The 19,925-nt window shown below is 38.4% G+C and overlaps 1 protein-coding gene across 2 annotated transcripts in view; it reads left to right on the top strand.

Moving 5' to 3' along the window:
* ADAMTS9 (ADAM metallopeptidase with thrombospondin type 1 motif 9) overlaps nt 1–19,925 on the top strand; it is a 172,612-nt gene that overhangs the window by 8,654 nt on the left and 144,033 nt on the right. The window lies entirely within an intron of this gene.

Raw genomic sequence — 19,925 nt, 5'->3', positions numbered from 1 at the left:
TCCATCTTATTAGTATATATTCAGAAGACACTGAAATATTTTTTTCACTGATGAATTTATTGACCAATGACACTTCATGATATTCTTCTCCCCTAAAGCGGCTACAGGTCAACATTTTTAAAAATGACTATTTATTATTGTTTTATTCTGTACATGCATTATGCAAAGCACTGTACCTGCACCACCTTGCTTAATCCTTATCACAAACGTATGAGGTAGTTACCATTCCTAACTCTGGTGTATAATACCTGGAAAAGGAGCTGAGATTTACAGAAATGAAGTAGTTTGCCCAAGATCTCACAGGTAGTCCACAATGATGACCCATGTTTCTCTGTCTTATTCCGTGACCCATTTTCTCTGTGCAGGAGTCTGTGTGGAAAAGAGAGAGGGGGCAGAAAGAGAAAGTCTTAATTAGTACTGTGATTCAAAAAAATCTTCAAGGTTCATTTTAAAATATTAATTATGCAAGTTAATGGACATTTGATTTCCTGGGCTGGAGGAAATGGCAGTGTCAAATCCTGTTAAAAACACAAAGAGGAGTGAATCTTAAAAATGTCAAGCTCGAAGACAATGAAGATGCCTTAGTTAAAAAAAATAAAATAAAAGTCTATTTGGGTTCCAGTCGTTATTAAGGTTGGGGCCTTTAATTACCACCTTCCAAATCACAATGCCAGTACTTTTAGTTTTCCTCCTAGTGTTTGCTTGCTCCTGACCAATATGGTGTGCCGTTCCTTCATCCCATGTAATGAACCAGGAGCCTAGCAGTTTTGATCAGCTCTTCCAAAGGTTGCTGCTGGGCTGTGCCGCTGTGCCACTCTGGTCTCTCTCTTCCAGCTACTTCTGCACCCCTTCTTTGAATTCAGATGCAGCTTCTCAGAACAGTTTAGAATATGGCACGATTCACCAGCAGGTATCAGAGGAATGGACCAATAGGTCAAGGACACCTCTGGAACCAGGTAGCCTTTGCACTGGGAGTGAAAGTAGGTTGAGGTGGGAGTAGTCCCTCTTGCCAGAGAGAAAAGGGGCTGCCTAGCAATAGCAATCCGTTCAGATTCAGTGATTCCTCTTCCCTCCCAGCCCCCAGTCAAGAGCAGTGGTTGGTAACCAAAAGTAACCTTTAGAAGTACTCTGGGAGCCTCATACAAATGCAGATTCTTTAAAACAAAACAAACTCCTCTCCCAGGCAAATGTGATGAAGCAAGAATCAGTGGTTTTAATAGGGCTCCAAGTGATTCAGATGTTTAGCTAAATTTGAGAGTCACTGCTAAAGTTGGGTTTAAGGCAGTAGTCATTATCTGTCACTTGCTGTTGGCATTGCTGTGGACTTGACTTTCTACATCAGTGCTTTCCATGTCTCCTCTTCTCATAGGATGATAGGATATTGGAACTGGAGTAGTCCTTAGCAGTCTGGTCTAGGCCAACAATCTAATTCTGTGCAGATAAGGAAACTGAAGTTGCAGGATGTTAAGATGCTTCCTCCCAGGAGTGATATCCTATATATTCAACACCAACCCATCTGAACTTTCCCTAGCCTTGGGAGAGAGGTCTCCTGCTGAGCTCAGTGTAACCCTTTAGTTACCAGATCATGGGAGTAGGAGCAGGGCAAGACACAATGACTGTGACACTTTCACACGCAGATGGAATATGTCTTGGTCATTTCTGAATCTTGAGGTATGCCTAATTTTCAAAAAAGGATTCTGAGATAACTTACGTTAAAAAGGGAAGCATAGAAGGAGTCTACTGCAATGAAAACTTTATGGGTTTAGGAAGGAGTGTACAGCTCCGTTTCTTCATTCATGTGTGCATTTATTCAGTTATCCATCAAGTCTTTATTGAGCAACTTCTCTGTGCCAGGAGGAGAAAACCAGGAACTGTCCATATTCCTGGTTAGTTGTATGACTTCAAGCACACTTTAGAATATAAAGTAAGGTACATGTACCTTTCAAGATTGAAGTTAGGGCTGAATGAGTATGAAATAATGAAAGCTCCCAGGACAGTGTTTATTTAGCATGTGGTAGACAATCACAGAATGATAGGGGTTTTTTAAGGTTCATGAAAATAGAAAACAAAACACCACAATGAGGAAAGGAAAACTCCAAATATTAAAATTCAAAGGTAATAGCCTAGTGCTTCTGGGTAATCATGAAGGGTTTAGGGGACTTGCTCAAGGTCACCCTGCCAGCTAGTAGCAAGGCTGAGGGTGCTTTCTGTCCCCTTGTTTCCTCTGTACCCAATGCAACATTTAAATATTTTCTTTCTTGCAAGTTTCTCTTGGCCCAGTGGCTGCCCTTCCTGATTGTCTCTGTTTTGTCATCACTGGTTATGTCTATGTGTATACATTTGGGTCATTTGAGTGTCTCTGCATTTATTCGTCTTTTCATCCTATTTGTGAGTTCTTTAGGGTTCACGATGGGAAGTGGGGTGTCTTCTCTCCCTGTGGCATGCCCTTGTGACTGCAGTGTCCTTTACATACTGGGTCCTCAGTAAAATTCACTGTGCTCACTGCCTGCTAGCCCCACACACCAGGGGGACAAGCAAAAGGCCTGTGGGAGCCCTTTGGAGAGTGGCTTGCTTTTATAAGCCACTTCCTGTGGATCCTTCCCATTGCTTGTTTCCAGATGAAATCCCAAGTTCTGTTTCACAGACACTCTCTATTTGACCCTGAATTTTGCACAAGAGGATTTAGTGGTTCTTATCAGTGCTTCCTGGTAGGTGGGTGAGAGAAAGGCAGGGAAGAAGGCTGTTTTGTTTGCCTGGGCCTGGAAGGCAAGTGTTTTTCTCTAACTCAAACTTCTCCCTCACCTTCCCATCTCAGCAAGGCCAGGTAATTTTTGTTTCTTAAGGCATTTAAGAACTGTCTACTCTGTGACCCATCAATGCTGTGCCTAAGGAAATAATCGGACAATTGTGTAAAGGTGTTTATGAATGAGATCCAGTACAGTGTTGTTTATTATAGCAAAAGACTGGAAACAGCCTAAGTGCCCTTTGGGAGGAAGATAGATCAGTACATTATGGGGCAGGCATATAATGGATTCCTATGCAGCTGTTAAAAATGATGGCCTGAATTTATGTTACCAAACACAGAATATATATTCAGTGAACAAGCAGGTGATAAACTAATATGTTTGGTAGGATATTATTTTTTTTAATGATAAGCTCTATTTGGGTACATGTGTGTAAACAGAATATCTGAAGTAAAGGTATGAAAATATTAACAGTGATTATTTATGGTTACTAGGAACATAGGCAGTCTTTACTTTTGCACTTTTATATTCTTCTATTTTGTGACTCCTTTGCCATGTTTCTTTAATAGTTTCATAATCTGAAAATACAGATAAAATGAAACAGGGATAGTGGCATGGATTTATTTTGCTACACCTATTGAACTTGTCACTGGAGACCAATAGCCAAGCCACATTTTGGTCTCTTAGGATCTTAGGACCTTAGAAGTGGAGATTATCGGTCCTTTATTTTCTTGGAATGAGGCAGTCTCAATAACCAGACAGATAAAAATCCTGCCTTGTGTCTACTTCTTTGGGACATCTGTGGCTGGTTAAAGTTGAATCTCTCATTCAACCCAGCTAAATTGCCTTGTGCCTGTTGGACTGACCCTGGTATTATTAAGATTTAATCTCCATTAGGCACTGGGGACTCTGTTTATCACTCCCATTAGAAGGTACCATCACTTCCTGATTGGGATTTCCAGGCTGCAGTTATAAAGGCTGGAAAACATAAGATGATAATTAAAGCCATCATCTGTTAGGCCCTTATGTGCATATGGGATCACTATGCTACACACTTTACACACATTATCATATGTAATACATTGGTCAGCATTGTAGGGTAGGTATTATTACCCCTATTTTACAGTTGAGAAAATTAGCTCAAAGAGGTTGAGAAACTTGTCCAAAAAGTCACACAGCCAGGAAGAAGAGAGTCTGAGCCTTAACCCAATCTGTTTCCAATGTGCTATACTATGGGCCAAATTGCATAGAAAACACAAATGGAAACTGCTATCTAGAAACCCCTCTTTTGGTTTGTTTGGTTTTTTGAGACAGAATCTCATTCTCTTGCCCAGGCTGAAGTGCAGTGGCACGATCATAGATTACTATAGCCTTCAATTCCAGGGCTCAAGGGATCCTTACACCTCAGCCTCCCAAGTAGCCAAAACTAAAGACATATGCCACCACACATGACTAATTAAACAAAAAAAACTGTAGAGACAGAATCTCCCTGGGATTACAGGACTGAGCCATCATGCCTGGCCTACAAACCCCTTTTTAACTTCAGTTTTTGGAGCATCTTCTTTGACTACCATCTAATTTCCATTCCCTAGATGATACTAATAAGAGTTGACATTTGCTGAGCATGTATTATGTAGTAGCCTCTCTTCCAGGTACTTTACATGGATTACATATTTCAGTTCTTACCGCAAACTCCATTTTGCAGATTGGAAAACTGAGACACAGAGAAGTCTGTAATGTTGACTTGCCTGAGGTTATAAAGCTCGTCAATATACCATTTTCTTCAGCCCTTATGTCCTGGTCTAGTTAGGGGATATTTTTTGGCCTCGGTATTGATTTGACTGCATTCATATATGAATTATTTTTGCTGGCAGGAATTTTTAAATGCCTGTCTGGAATTTGATTTGATTTGAGGAAGGCTGCTTGGTGCCTGAAATTCCCACCAAGACTCTAATGACTCACAGAGGCCTTGTGTCTGTCTCCAGCAGGCCTCTGATGGAGTGTATGCTTGTTACACATTAACCTCTTGGATCCCATTAATAATTTAGCATAGATTAGCTGATTAGATTAGCTGCCCTTCGAGTGGTACCCAAATGGAGTGAGAGACAGAGCTGGGGAGCAGACCCCTGAGGGGGCTTTCGGTAAAACATTCTGGGGCAGCCTGTGGGTTCCAGGCAGTGACAAAAGCTTTGGCTGACTTCAGAATCCTGCCTGGGCCCCAAGCAGGTCAGTGGTTGGTGGCTAATTAGTGACTTATGCTAGGAACTTGTCTGCCTGCACTTTCACCACACACTTTCTGCATTCTTAGACCCTTTCAGCCTTGTAAAGATCAAGAACAGGCAGCATTTAAGGAACTGTGTACTTGGCAATGTGGAAGCACATTATGATTATTTCATTTACTCTTGCAACAGTTCATGGGAGGAAGATGCTCTGATTATTCTCATCTTACAAATGAGAAAGCTGAACTCAGAGAGGTGAACAAACTTGTCCACAGCTTGCAGAAAGGGAAAAAGCTGGCACTGCAACTCAAGACTGATTATGAATTTTTAAAGTTAGTTATTGCCATTTGGGATTTATGGTTTGAGCCTGATTTCCTTTCATTTTCCCCTTTTTGTTCTTCATCGGTGTTTATACTTTTTTTCTCTTTTTTATAGTCTTCAATGACTTTCTGTCTAATAAACAGTCAATATAAGCAATGACCTCTAAAATCCTTGGTAAATTATTAGAAAATCACTGTTTTAAATACATTAATTCTTTATTTCTTCAACTTGATCTACTGAATGGTACTTATAAAAATTCTGCTTTCCTTTTTTAAAAAGAAAAACTTTAGTATTAATAGTGCAGTGACTCCAATAAAGTCATTAAGACGTAGTAAAAAAGAAACTTCTAATACAGGAATTGTACCTTCTTTCATTTGTTGCCACTTATTCATTAAATTTTTTAAAAAAATTATCATTTTGTTTTTAAAAACCATTTTATTATGAACATCTTCAAGCATACATAAAGCTAGAGACAATAATAAAATGAACCACTGTAAACACCATGAATCTTAATAATGACTAAGATTTTTCTACATTTGCTTATTTTTCTTTATGCTGAGTATGTTAAAACAAACTCAAGATACCATCTCTAAATATTTCATGATAAATCTTTGAAAAGTGGGGATCTTTTCCTAAGTAACTATAATATTATTAATATTTGATACATAATATTATCAAGTAATATTATAATGTTTCAGCAAAATTAACAATTCCTTCATATCGCCTACACAGTACCTATATTAAAATTTTTCTCATTGTCCCCAAAATGCCTTTTTACAATCATCAGTTAGATTGTGATCTAAACAAAGTCCACACATTGCAACTCATTGTTGTCTCTTACGCAACTTTTGACTTTGTTGTCGTCATCGCTATTGTTAAAATTGCTATTTTCGTTCTAGTTTGAGATTTGCTGCATATAGCCCCTTTTTCCCTTCCATTGCTCTTAGTCTTTGCTTCATCTTTATCATCAACAGGTCAGGCTGCAGTTGCAAGGATTAGAAAAGCAAGGCCAGTCTCCAAGGCCAGAGCACGTACCCAGAGCAAAGCCCCTGGGCCATTAAGCCACTTCTCAGAGTGATTTAATTGAAGGGAAAGGCAGTATCTTTGGGAGGTTTTTTGACTCCTTGTCTGAAGTGCCTTGATGGCTGTCATTGTGATGTTCCTATCAATAGGAAGATCCTCAATTTACAGTGCCGTCATGCATAGGGTGTGTGTGACCCATGCATTCTTGTTAGGTAATTTTGTGAACATCACAGAGTGCACTGACACAAACCTAGATGGGATAGCCTACCACACACCTAGGCTATGTGGTACATAGCCTATTGTTCCTAGGCTACAGATCTGTACAGTATGTGACTGTACTGAATACTGTAGGCAATTATAATGTGATGTTAAGTATCTGTGTAACTAAAGATAGAAAAGGTACAGTTAAAAATTTAGTATTACGATCTTAGGAGACCACTGTCATATCTGCATTCCATCATGGACTGAAATATTAAACTACCTTTTCTATCCTTAAAGGATCTCCCTCACCTGTGTTTAGAAGCCCAGAAGGGCCAGTTTGCAATTAGGAATGTAAGGTGGCAAGTTAGGTTTGTACCTGAGATTAGGACTCATTTACATATGAAATATGCGTATTCCCCAAAATCTTTGTTGTTGTTGTTTTGAGAGTCTTGCTCTGTTGCCCAGGCTGGAGTGCAGTGGCGCAATCTTGACTCACTGCAAACTCCACCTTCCAGGTTCAAGCTATTCTTGTGCCTCAGCCTCCCAAGTAGCTGAGATTACAGGTGTGCACCACCACACCCAGCTAATTTGCATATTTTTAGTAGAGACAGGGTTTTGCCATGTTGGCCAGGCTTGTCTCAAACCCCTGGCCTCAAATGGTTCATCTGCTGTGGCCTCCCAAAATGCTGGGATTACAGGCATGAGCCACCACGCTTGGCCCCTAAAACTTTTTAATTAAGCTTCTGGATCCAAAGACAGCCAGAAGAGCTGCCTGCTTTACACCTTCTGTGCCATCTCAGGACCTTTCCCTGTTTCTTGCTAATCATATTTTAGGGATTCCTGACACTTTGCTTCAGAAACCCCATTCCCTGCTGAAGAAAAGGGGTGCTACAAGGGTGAATACTTGACAATGTGTTCCCCTTCATAGGAACCATCTGAAACTGGCTAAGATGCACATCTTTCTTTAGAAGGGACTTTAGAATCAGCAGAAGGCTCTGGAACAGGGCCATCTAGCTGACAGAGGCAGGAGGATTTTGGTGTTAACCTGAGAACCCTTCAGACCTTTCACTTGAGTAGGCTGTCTTTTTAGAGTAAGACATGGCAAAGTTTCTTGAGTTTCTTCATATGAGGGGATAAGCCCACTTTGGTTAATAAAGTGCTATTTTATCATACATTGAGGTTTAACATTTGCACCTTTGTATCTGCCAAAGATGGTTTCTTTATGATAATTGTATCATAAAAGAGTCTTTATTATAGCCATTTATGGCTGTGTTTTCTCATTTGACTTTTTACCTGTGGACCAGATATCTGCATGGATGTTCTGTGCAACTGAAAATCATTAATAAATAATCTGAATATCACAAAAAGAGCATGGGTAAATGCAAGATCTGATGTGGTATGCACATGTGACTGAGTAGTGGGCTTTGAGAAGGAGCAAAGTCAAACGTGAGGCAAATGTTGGCACAAGTCTTCCTTTTTATTGATTCCCAATTCCTATATGACATTAGAATTAGAATGAAAGTTAAAAATGCAGTTGCTGTGTGGAAAAAGTTCAAGTTAATGTTATTGGCTTGAGAATTTTTCTGCTAATTATTTTTTATTTTTTGAAAAATCTTTTTATTTTCCATTCGTGTTTCCTAGTGTTTTCCTTCCATTTTTCTATTAATGTATAATTTACATGCTGTGACATTTACCCTTCCTAGCATACAGTTCTGCAGGTTTTGGCAAATGTATACAGTCATAGAACCATCGTGATAATCAAGTTAAAGAACAGTTTTTGGTGTCCTTTGTAATCAGCCCCTCTCCCCACCCCTGTTTTCTGTCTCTGTAGTTTTGCCTTTTGCAGAATATATAAATAATCACTAAGCACAGTGTGTTTGAGGTTCATCCACATTGTTGCCTGTATCAGTAATTCATCCTTTTTTATTGGTGAGCTGTATTCCATTGAATGGATATATCACCATTTCTTTAAACATTACCCACTTGAGCGACAGTTTTTGACCATTACAAATAAAGCCACTATAAACATTTGCGTACAGATTTTTGTGTGAACATAAGTTTCCACTTCATTTGGATAAATACCTAGGCATAACATTACTGGCTTGTGTGGTTAATGTGTGTTTCACTCTATTAGAAACTGCCAATATATTTTTCAAAGTGGTTATGCCATTTTGTAGCTCTACCTGCAGGGTATGAAAGTTCCAGTTCCTCTGCATCCTTTCCAGCACTTGGTATTGTCAACATTTTGTTGTTCTGCTTTTGTTTTTTGAAGTTTAGCTATTCTAATAGGTGTTTAATGGAATTTCATTGTAGTTTTCATTTGCATTTACCTAAAGTCTAATGATATTGAGTATTTCTTCATGTGCATATTTGCTATCCATGTATCTTTTTTGGTGAAGTGTCTGTTCAAGTCTTTCAGCCATTTTTTAAAACTTAGAATATTTGCTTTCTTATTACTGAAGTCTGAAAGTTCTTTATTCTGTATATAAGTCCTTTGTCAGATATAGTTTGTAAATATTGTCTCCCAGATTGTGGCTTGTCTTTCAAAAAGTCTCTTAATTTGCAAATGCTTATTTCATACATAGCTTCTTTATTTTATCGCCAATACTTCATGCACCATAGATTTCATGCAGTCCCAGAACTACATAGCAAGAAAGTATAGTGGAGCATGCAGTATAGAGCTTGTCCAAAAAATGGAATAGGAGAGGTGTATTTAGGATTTATTATTCAAAGCCATGGTCTAGGCCAAGAGAAAAGGCAGTTGTTATTTTTATTGCTCATCTGTATCCAGAAACACAACTCTCCATGTCCAACCAGTGTACTTTTTGATGGGAATGTGTTGTCTTAGCTCATGGGTGAAAACAGGTCCAGGGGAGCCTCTGCATAGGTAAGAATGCAACTGTGTTGTTTTGCATGTATGTTGCATGTGTGTATGTGCATGCAGACAGGAGAGAAAGAGAGAGCCAGAGGGACAATGAGACAGAGACAGAGGTAGAAGGGTTTGGTATTAATAGTATGAGATTCAGTCCTTATGACCACATGCCCTGCTGCTGAAGAGGGATAGAAGATATAACTCCATAAATCCTGAAAGCTTCCATTCTGTGCTTTGTGGACAATTTAAATGCTTTTCCAGCGGTATCTTTGATTGTATACTTTTTTTTCTTTCAAGCCAGTTTCCTAATTCTCACATTTCATGTTATTTCATTGTAACAAGTCAGATTAGAGAAAATAGAAGTGGTTTTTCAGAAACTATTATCTGTTTTAGCAGGTCCGAAATAAAATTTTCCCAGTGAGTAATGGAGATGTGTAGACTGTACTCCCCTTAATATAATTTAACATCAGCAAAAGTCCACTCCTTTTGTGTTGTTCTCTCTCTTTTGGAGTTATTCTGTCTTATTCTACCCTGCCACCCTGCTGACTGTTTCATCCATACCCTTTCTGACAGTGACAGTGGCTCGGGGGGGGGAATCTCTGTTGGGTTTTGCCCCTTTGGAAACTTAGGACTTCATTTTTAATCATTATTCACTTTTATCTTATAAAATATAAGAATTCATAAATTTTTAATACTGGAGGAAACTTTAGAGAGAACTTCTATTCCAGGCCTTCTCTTTATGGATAAGAGGATCAAGGCCCAGAACTTCGAAGAGACTCCTCATCTTGGAGCTAGAATGAATGGCAAAATTGAACACAGGCCTCTTACTTCCCAGTCCTGTGTTCTTTCCAGGCTGTAACAAAAGGAAAAGCTGCAGATGGTGCCTGGAAAGGGGATGTTCAAAAGTATGACTCAAATGAGCTTTGGGAAGTGCCATTGTATTTAAGTGTGAGAATAATTAAGAATGAACTGGTGAGACTGTTCAAGAAGTTGTCTCAAGCTTATAGAGAAAGATAGAAAGCTTTCAATTCATTTAAGGGATTAAGTTGTCATATCAAGAGCTGAGTGTACAGCAACCAAATATGATTTTAAAATAAATAAACCAATCAAGCCTTTTCTGAGCTGGGCCAGGGTATTGGGGAAGGTGGCCTGTGGCTGGGGAGGAAGACCAGTGAGGTTCACTGGTCATTGGAGCACAGCATGCCCCTGTGGTCACTCACTTCCGTGGTCATGGAACATGGACATTGTGATGCGAAAGGGTTTCAGCTGCAGGCCTTATAAACCAGTCCTCAGTGCCTGTAAACTAGGAGACCTGTGTATCAAAAGAATGTGGGAGATACACTCCCTACAAGTTGCTTAGATGCCTTTTTAAAGAGCTCCAGCCCAACTGCGCTTTAATCTCTGATATGAGAATGATACCTAGACCCACCACAGGCATCACATTCAGCTTCAGGGCCACCCACGAGCTGCAGTGAAATGTCAGATAGCAGGCAGATCCCAGCAGCAGGCCTGGGAGCCACTTCGTTCCAGCAGCCTTAACCTGCTGCTCATTCTAAGTAATGAGAGTCAGCACAGCCCGTGCCTCCAGAGGACTTCCTACCCACCAGGCCCTGTTCTGACACTTTATGTAGACTAAGTCATTTCACCTTCCCTACTGCCCTATTAGGCATGAACTATCATTATTCCCTTTTCACAGATGAGGAAACTGAGGCACAGAGGGCTGAAGTGACTCACCAGAGGTCACACAGATTGAATGCAGAGCAGCTGGGATTTACACACGGGTCTCTCTGATTCCTGAGCTCACACTCTTATCTCCCGCAATACGCTCTCTCTGGTATCCACTCTGCAAACACTTCCTGCCTAGAATGCACCATCCTATACGGTCACCAGGAGGCCCTTGAGATGTGGCTAGTGTCACATGTTGAAATAATATTTTGCATAATTGGGTTCAGTAGACTCTATTATTAAAATTAATTTCATCTGTTCCTTTTGACGTTAAAAAAACGTGGCTACTAGAAATTCTTAACTTTCACGTGTGGCTTGCGTTTTATTTCTACTAGAGAGTGCAAGCTTGGGAGATGCCAAGCCGTGGCACAAAGCAGCCTGAGAGGCAGCCATGGCAAGTGCACTGCAGCCAGGACAGGGTGTCTGTGGGCAGTTGGCACCCTGCCAGGCGGAAAGGTCACTCTCCCGCTACTGCTAAGAGATGGAGTGAATCGAAACCAACATTTCCTAAAGGGTACTTTGCAGGATATTAATAGCAAAACTAAATAGTCTCTTAGTAAAACACAGGCCCTGGGATGTTCAGCGTCTTATACTACTTCAAATAGATACTTTAAATATTTTCTCAAGTTATTTCAAGTGTCCCTCAGTTTCCTCATTTCTGAAATGAAGGTAATAGTTCCTACCATATCGGGTTGCTTTAAGGAATAATCAAGTTAATCCATATGAAGTGCTTAGGAGAGTGCCTGACACAGAGAAAAGCACTCAACAAACGTTGGCCAGTATGATTATAGACTATAGTCATTGTTGTTATCACACTTAGTTGAAGGAGCTACAGAATGGAGAATGAAAAGGACACAGAAGGGCTTTTGGGGGTAGTGCACCCAGCTCTCATGCCCAAGTCAGCAAACTTAACTCCCCAGGTAGCTGGAGGCACCCACCCCCTTAGAAGGTAGTGAGGGGACCCTCAGACACCTTCCACTGCCCACCACCGCCCCTTAAAAGCCAAGAAGCTTCTCAGTTGTTGCCTTCCACTCGCACGCCCTTCTCTCCCTGAGAGGGAAGCCCATCCACACATCCCACCTGCGTCTTGTTATAGTTCTAGTGATGGTGCTGTCCCCATCACTTGCCTCTTAACTTGGCAAAGATCCCGTAAGTTTGGCAATCATGCGACTCAACACATGTAAACTGGTTTCTTTCCTGCAAGACTTCTCAGGGCTCTTAAAATGCTAATGTGCATGGAGAAAGTTCCAGATGTGCATGCTGTGTTAAGTGTTTTGCAAAGTTAATTGATTTGTTTTTGAAACTATCTTATGGGACTAATGTTCCATAAACCACTCTCATGGAAACATTGTTTATAAAGGTTCAGGCCAGCCCAAAGTGAGTCTTAGCCACAATCTCTTCTGCCACCACTGTTTGTATTTATTTACTGTCAGCACTGTGCATGTAGCACTACTTGACACTGGGCACATCACTTAAAAAAATAATAATAAAACAAAAAAACAACAGCTCACACTATTGTTTGTTTGGTTGATTTTTGTTGAGACAGGGTATCCCTATGTTGCATATGCTGGTCTTGAACTCCTAGCCTCAAGCATTCCTCCTGCCTTCACCTCCTAAATTTCTGGGATTACAGGAGGATCCACTGCACCCCATGAAAGATTCTTTCTAAAACAAAATTGTTTTGTATGAGAATGTCAATATACTAATTTATAAAGATCAGATGTTTTGCATGCTACAAGTAAAACAATACCACTAATAATTATTATTATGTTAAATATGTAATGGACCTGTCCTCTGTGTCATGCCCTGCTTTAAGGGCATTTTATGTATTATCTCTTTTAATCTCCACAGTTGCTCTTTGCAGTATGCTGTTATTACCATCATTTTACAGATGAGGAAACTGAGGCTTTAAAGCAGGAAATGACACAAGAAAGGGCAACTAGAGTAGCTTTAGGGGAGGAATGGGAACCAGGGTTGGCCTGGCTCCAGAATCCAAGTGGAACACCACAGATGATTCCTGTGCAGACTTCCTTCTCTCTGTCAAGCTTGGGTGGAGCAGAAAGGGGTCTCACCTTGCTCCTGAATCCTCCCTTTGGTCCTGTGCTCTGTGAAGTCACAAGGTAGCCCAGCGCCTTGAGGAAACTCAGTTAAATTTTGATAAACCTTACAAAATAGAGAGCAATAATTAACTTTCCAACTGTTAATGTTAACATTCAGATCTCCTCGGCCCAACCCCATTTGGTGGGAAACACTTCAGTGAGTAACCACTGAATAACGAGGCCTGGATGGTATTTGCTGAAATAATCCCAGTTATTTAGTAACATACTGTGCATTTTATTGTATTGCAATGTGAAGTGAAGCTCATTTAAAACATTTTTACCAATAAATCAGTAGATGTTAAAGTTTTTTGCTGTGAGGTTTTTTAAAATAAGGATACTATCTTAAATTTTTATAATCCTTTTTTTAAAAGATTGGACCCACGTTTTATTCTTGTTTTGTCATTGCTGTTGTTTATTTCAACTTATCTAGCCCAGTACTTGGCACAAAATCGATGTTCCAGGAGTGAATTTTTTAAAAATTTAACTTATAATTTATAAGAAATTCTCTATATGCTTTCTTACTTAATTCTCAAAATAGCCATAAGATGGAAGCAAGTATTTATATGCCCATTTAAAGGTCAGGAAACTGAGGCCCAGAGAAGTGACTCAGAAAATATCCTTCATATGGGATAGTAGGGTGAAGACCAGCCCTCAGCAATTCTGGTTTTGTAGTTCCTCCTTTCTTCACAGTATTAAAAAGTTGGATGTCAGAAATGCAATCAGGCACACTCTGTGCTGATTTGCCCCACTAGGAGTATACAGCTCATGGCTTTGAAATTGTTAATGTAAGCCAGAAAATTGTTTTTAAGCACACTTAGTCACTCTACCTTAAATGGTTCCTTTTAGTTCCAACTCACTTTATGACTTTGTGACTGGCAAAAAATAGAAAAATATGATAATGATATTTATTCATTCGTTCCTATGCACTAGGCACTGTGCTAGCCCTTTGCATGCATGATCTCCAATTATTCCTCAAAGCCACTCTATGAAATAGGTACTGTTCTTACTCCACATTATAAGTGGGAAGACGGAGCGTGAGCAGGAGTCAGTTATGTGCCCAAGGTCAAATAGGACTTAAATCGGGCCTCCCTCCCTTCATTGCATGAGTTCTTCAAACATTGGCTGTTTGTGGCGGTGTAAGCGTGACTACTTCCCTTTTGTGAGCATCGACGCTAAAGTAGTTGAAAAAGCCAATATTAACTCATGTCCTTGTAATAAAATGTTAGAACTGTAATACCTATGATGTGGCGATAGGAAACATACAGTTGCCAGTTAGAGCTTTTTTAAACATGTCTAAATTTATTTAGATGCATATATGAGGATTCAGATTGCTAAGTATTACACTTTTCTTCTAATGCAAACATGCGTTTACTACTTGGAGGCATCAATATGCTATTTTAGGATTTGAGCTGGGCCAGGTTCTTCATAAGCTATTTAATTAAGTAAACATGCTTAATTTTTGAGGAACCCTCAAAGAAGAAGAAACATGAAAAAATGATGTCCTGTTTCGAAGTGTCTTATTTGAACTTCAAGAAGAAGCAAGAAAATGGTGTAACCACTTTGGAAAACAATTTCGCAGTTCTTCAAAATGTTATACATAGAGTTACTGTATAACCTAGCAACTCTGCTGCTATGTATATACACAAGAAGAACAAAAATATATTCACCCAAAACCTTGCACATGAATGTTCATAGCAGCAATGTTCTTATTCAGTTGGGTTGAATGTCCACCCAAATGTCCACCAACTGATGAATGGATAAACATTATGTGGTATATCCATACAGTAGAATATTTAACAGTAACAAGTAATGGAATACTGATGCATGCTACAACATAGACGAACCTTGAAAACTTTGTGCTAAGTGAAAGAAGCCAGTCACAGAAGGCCACATATTGTATGACTACTTACATGACATGTCAGAATAGGCAAATTCATAAATACAACAATATAGGTTAGTGATTGCCAGGGGCTGAAGAAAGGGGAAAATGGAATGGCTGCTAAGAGGTATGGGATTTCTCCTTGGGATTATGAAAATATTCTAAAGTTAGATGGTGGCCATGATTGTGGAACTCTATGAATATCCTGAAAACCACTGAACTTCATACTTTGAAAATTGTATGGTATATAAATAATCTTAAACTATTATTAAAAATTAATCATAAATGTAAAACTATGTATGAGGAAAAAAAGAAAAGCAAGAATACACAGACCATTTTTACAGTGCTTTCCAGGACAGTGAAATTTTATTATGTAGCCCATTCTGATTAAACTGTAAGCAAAGTGACTTTGCAAATTCCTGAAACACTAGCCTCTATTCCTCCTTTAGCATTACACTAAAAGCTCACAAAAGAGAAATGTGGATCACTTTCTGTTTATCCTAACAGTGTGTACTCCGTTGGTGAAAACTATTCTGTTATTACAACTCTATTCAGAAGCAAGAGAGTTGAGTGGGTATACAAGATATAGTGTCTATTTTTAATGCTATTTTTAATGAGAAATTCAAAGTTGCTTGCTAAAATGGTTAATGTGATAGAAATTAGTTGGATTAATTAGGTGAATAAATATCATTCTAACTCATTAGGAGAAAAAGGTCAGATTGATAAAAGACTGAGGAGCATTCTGTTTTAGAAGATATTGCTTTTGATCCTGAAGAAATAATTTGGGTTTTACATTTTCATGCCACCTAAAGTATGCTGAATTATTTCTTTGATACACAGATTACTTGTGGGTGAAATATCCTCCAGAAATATTACAATTACATGAGTTGTTTGCTGGTAGAAATTGTAGCCTTTTTCTGATTAATGCCTTCATTTCTTTGATTTTATTTGTAAGTATACTTTGTTTCCAGTTATGGCCTTGATTCATCTGCAGGTTTTCTTGTGCCCAAGTTCTCTCTGATGATTCTGATAGTACATTTGTTTTTCCCCTTAGTGGTCAAAAAAAAAAAAAAAAGAATTCCGTACAACATTTCCTGAGTGTTGTTCTCACTGCAGTACTCTTCTCTAAGTAAATCCAATAAATAAAATCATGATATTTACAGAAAACATTAAGGATTATTTACTTTTCACAAACTTAGTGATATAGTTTCTCTTTTTTAAACAGCTTTATTGAAGTATAAGTCTCATACGTATTATTCACCCATTTAAACTGTACGATTTAATGATTTTTTGGTATATCCACAGATATGTATAATCATCATTTCAGTCAGTTTTAGGATATTTTTATCACTTGAGAAAAAGAATCTGCACTTTTTAGCTAACCACACTCCCATCTCCCCACTCCATCTCTATCCAAAATGCTTGAGACTAGAATTCTTTCAGATTTTGGATTTTTTTTGGATTTTAGGATGCTTGCATATACATAGTGAGACATCTTGAGCGTAGAACCCAAGTCTAAACATATATCTTTCATATACACCTCATACACATAGGCTGAAGGCAATTTTATTCAATAGTTTTATTAATTGTGTGCATGAAATAAAGTTTGTGTTAAATGCTTATGTGTGGAATTTTCCACTTGGTGGTGTCATGTCAGCATTTAAAAAGTTTTGAATTTTGGAGCATTTTGGATTTGGGGTTTTCAGATAAGGGATGCCCAACTTTTACTACTCTACTTTCTGTCTCTGTAGATTTCCTGGTTTTAGACATTTCCTATGACTAGAGTCCTTTGATGTGTGGTCTTTTGTGACTGGCTTCTTTAACTTTCCTGGTAGAATAAAGTCCATCAAAGTGTTTTATAATGATAAAAAAGTCAATTTATAAGGAAGATATAATAATTATAAACATGTATGCACCTGATAACAGAACACAAAATGCCTGAAGCAAAAACAGACAGAAATGGAGGGAGAAATAGACAAATCAACAACAATAATTGGAAACTTCAGCACCCCACTTTCAATAATGGATAGAGCAGCCAGGCAGAAGACTGACAAGGAAGTAGAAAAGTTGCCCAACACTATAAACCAACTACTAAGAGATATCTATTGGACACATTACCCCATAAACAGCAGAGTATTCTGAAGTGAACATGAAACATTCTCCAGCACACACCAGATGCAAGAACATAAAACAAATTTCAATACATTTAAAAGGAGAAAAGTAATACAAAACATATGCTGATCACAATGTAACAAAATTAGAAATCAATTACAGACAAAAAATGAGAAGCTCAAAAGTATGTGGAAATTAAACAGCACACTCCTAAATGAACAATGATTCAAAGGAGAAAGCAGAAAATATTTTGAGATGAATGAAAATGAAGACTCAATATACCAAAACATGGGATGGTGCTAAAGCAGGGCTTAGAAGAAACTTCATAGCTGTAAATACTTCAATGAAGAAAGAAGAAAGGTCTCAAAGCAATAACCTAACCTTCTACTTTAAGACAACAGAAAGAAAAGAGCAAGTTAAAACTAAAGCAAGCAGAAGAAAAGAAATCGAGATTAGAGCAGAAATCAACAAATGAGAAATAGAAAACTAATAGAGACTTTAAATCTTCTAAAATGTCTAACACTTTACTTACTATAATAAATCAAATTATAATATTTACCGAAGACATTAAGCAAGGATTATTTTTCACAGTATAAGTGACATACTTTCTTAATGTATTAAAAAAATTTAATTTTCAACATAGCTTCCATACACCTGTTGTAAAAAGCAAAAATCTTCGTGAAAATATCCACCAGGCACTGCCTTTTTCTCAATTCATATTTACTTTGGAAGCTGTTCACCAAATCATGAGCTCATTTCAAACCGTAGCTGCTGAGAAAGCTCACCTAATCGAAAGAGCACAGTTTCGGGAATTGAGCAAATCTACGACTGATTCCTTGTACCTCCACTTCCTGCAATGTGACTTTGAGTAAGTTGCTAATTTCTTTGAGACTTATTTTCCTCATTGGAAAAATACAGGTAATTTTCTCGCTTTGAAAGGAGTAAGATAACATACATAAAAGAGCCGAATTCAATGCCTGGTACATAGTAGGTGCTTGTTTAATATCTAGTCTACATTCGTTTGATGATTTAACAATTGATTTGGTCCTGGTATGCATATATTGAAAGCTCATATATGTATACAAATGCCAGTTGGTAGACATGCAATACCCATTGGCATTGGTATACATATATGAGTGTTCTTGAAAGAAAAACTAGAAGAAGAATCTAATGTTACATCTTATGTACCAGGTTTTTGGCTAGCGATATTATCTATAACTGGACTGCATAAAACTTGGTTGACAGTTAGTTCAGATTTTACTATAGTAGTCCTCCCTTACCCTTGGGGTATATGTTCCAAGATCCCCAGTGGATGTCTAAAACCACACATAGTACCAATCTGATTGCCATCAGCCAGAAAGTTTTCTGTTCCTGTCTTCCAACCACAAATTTAATGCCTTTCCATCTTAAATAAACTGATTGCGCACTGTATCCGTAACTTTTGCAGTTTGAGGTGCGACAGCAAAACTAGCACCAGCTTCTTTTCATTCTTCACAATTTCACAGAGGGAAGATTTGTTCTTACCATAGACCTTAACAACCTCAGCATGCAACGTTTTTTTTTTCTTTGCTTATTAAGTTGGGAATTTTCACCTTTTTGCTTAAAGGAAGCACTTTACAGCTTCTTTTTGGCTTAATCCGAATTACCAGCATCACTACTCTTGCACTGTGAGGCTGTCATTAAGTAAAATAAGGATTCCTTAAACACAACACTGCAATACCTTGACAGTCGATCTGATCACTGGAATGGCTACTAGGTGACAAGGTGGGGTGTGTATATAGCTACCTTAAAGGATGATTTCCAGCCCCAGGCAGGGTGGGGCAGGATAGTGCCAGAGTCCATCACACTGCTCAGAATGGTATGCAATTTAAAGGTTATGAATTGTTTATTTCTGGAATTTTCCATTTAATATTTAAGGACTGAGGTGACTGCAGGTAACTGAAACCAAGGGAACCGAAACCATGAAAAAGGGGGGACCACTGTATTTTAATAATGACTAAAACACTCAGGCAAAATGTGCATCCTGGCCTAAACTGATTCTTTTAGCAATTGGTTATAATGGTCAAATATTTAGGCCCTTCTAATATGAAACCACTTAAAATTTAACTGTTTTTAATTTTTATTTTTACCTTTGGTATTGATGTAACAAATTCTATTCCTTATGTGTTAGGTAAGCATACTTCTTCATTATACAATTCTGTTGCCTATTTTAGACCACAAACTGGTGGCATTAAAGCATTAAAGCACATTTATGATCTGATTGTCAAGTTAACTGATTAAATTCTGTTTTTACTCAAAGTATATTTTGGCAGGCACTTTAATGCTTATTCTGTTTATTGCATAGTTGATGATGCAAAAATTCAGTATTTTCATCATTAATATAAACTTCAAGCCAAGTTGGAAACTAGTGATTCTCAAAATTTCAGTGTTAATATAAGTCACCTGGGGATCCAGTTAAGTTTAGATTCAGGCCTGGGGTGGGGCCAAAGAATCTGCATTTTAACAAGCTTCTAATTGTCAATTTTGCTGGTCCACGGACCCTACTCTAAGCAGCAAGACTGTGGAGAACCCAAGAAGAGGCCTAGGCATGAGCTGGAAATGAGTAGAGCTAATCTGACATTATAAATCATGGTCCTAGCTGCCTGCCCAGACTCTCGGAGTTTAATTTATTTCCTTAACTGAGCCCTGGAGTAAGTTAATTAAAAATTCAGAGACATTGAATTGCTGTGA

The sequence above is a fragment of the Gorilla gorilla genome, chromosome 2 (assembly GCF_029281585.2).
Source record: "Gorilla gorilla gorilla isolate KB3781 chromosome 2, NHGRI_mGorGor1-v2.1_pri, whole genome shotgun sequence".
NCBI classification, from domain to species: domain Eukaryota; kingdom Metazoa; phylum Chordata; class Mammalia; order Primates; family Hominidae; genus Gorilla; species Gorilla gorilla.
The sequence above is the reverse complement of the archived record's forward strand: the minus strand, read 5'-3'. Positions and strand labels throughout refer to the sequence as shown.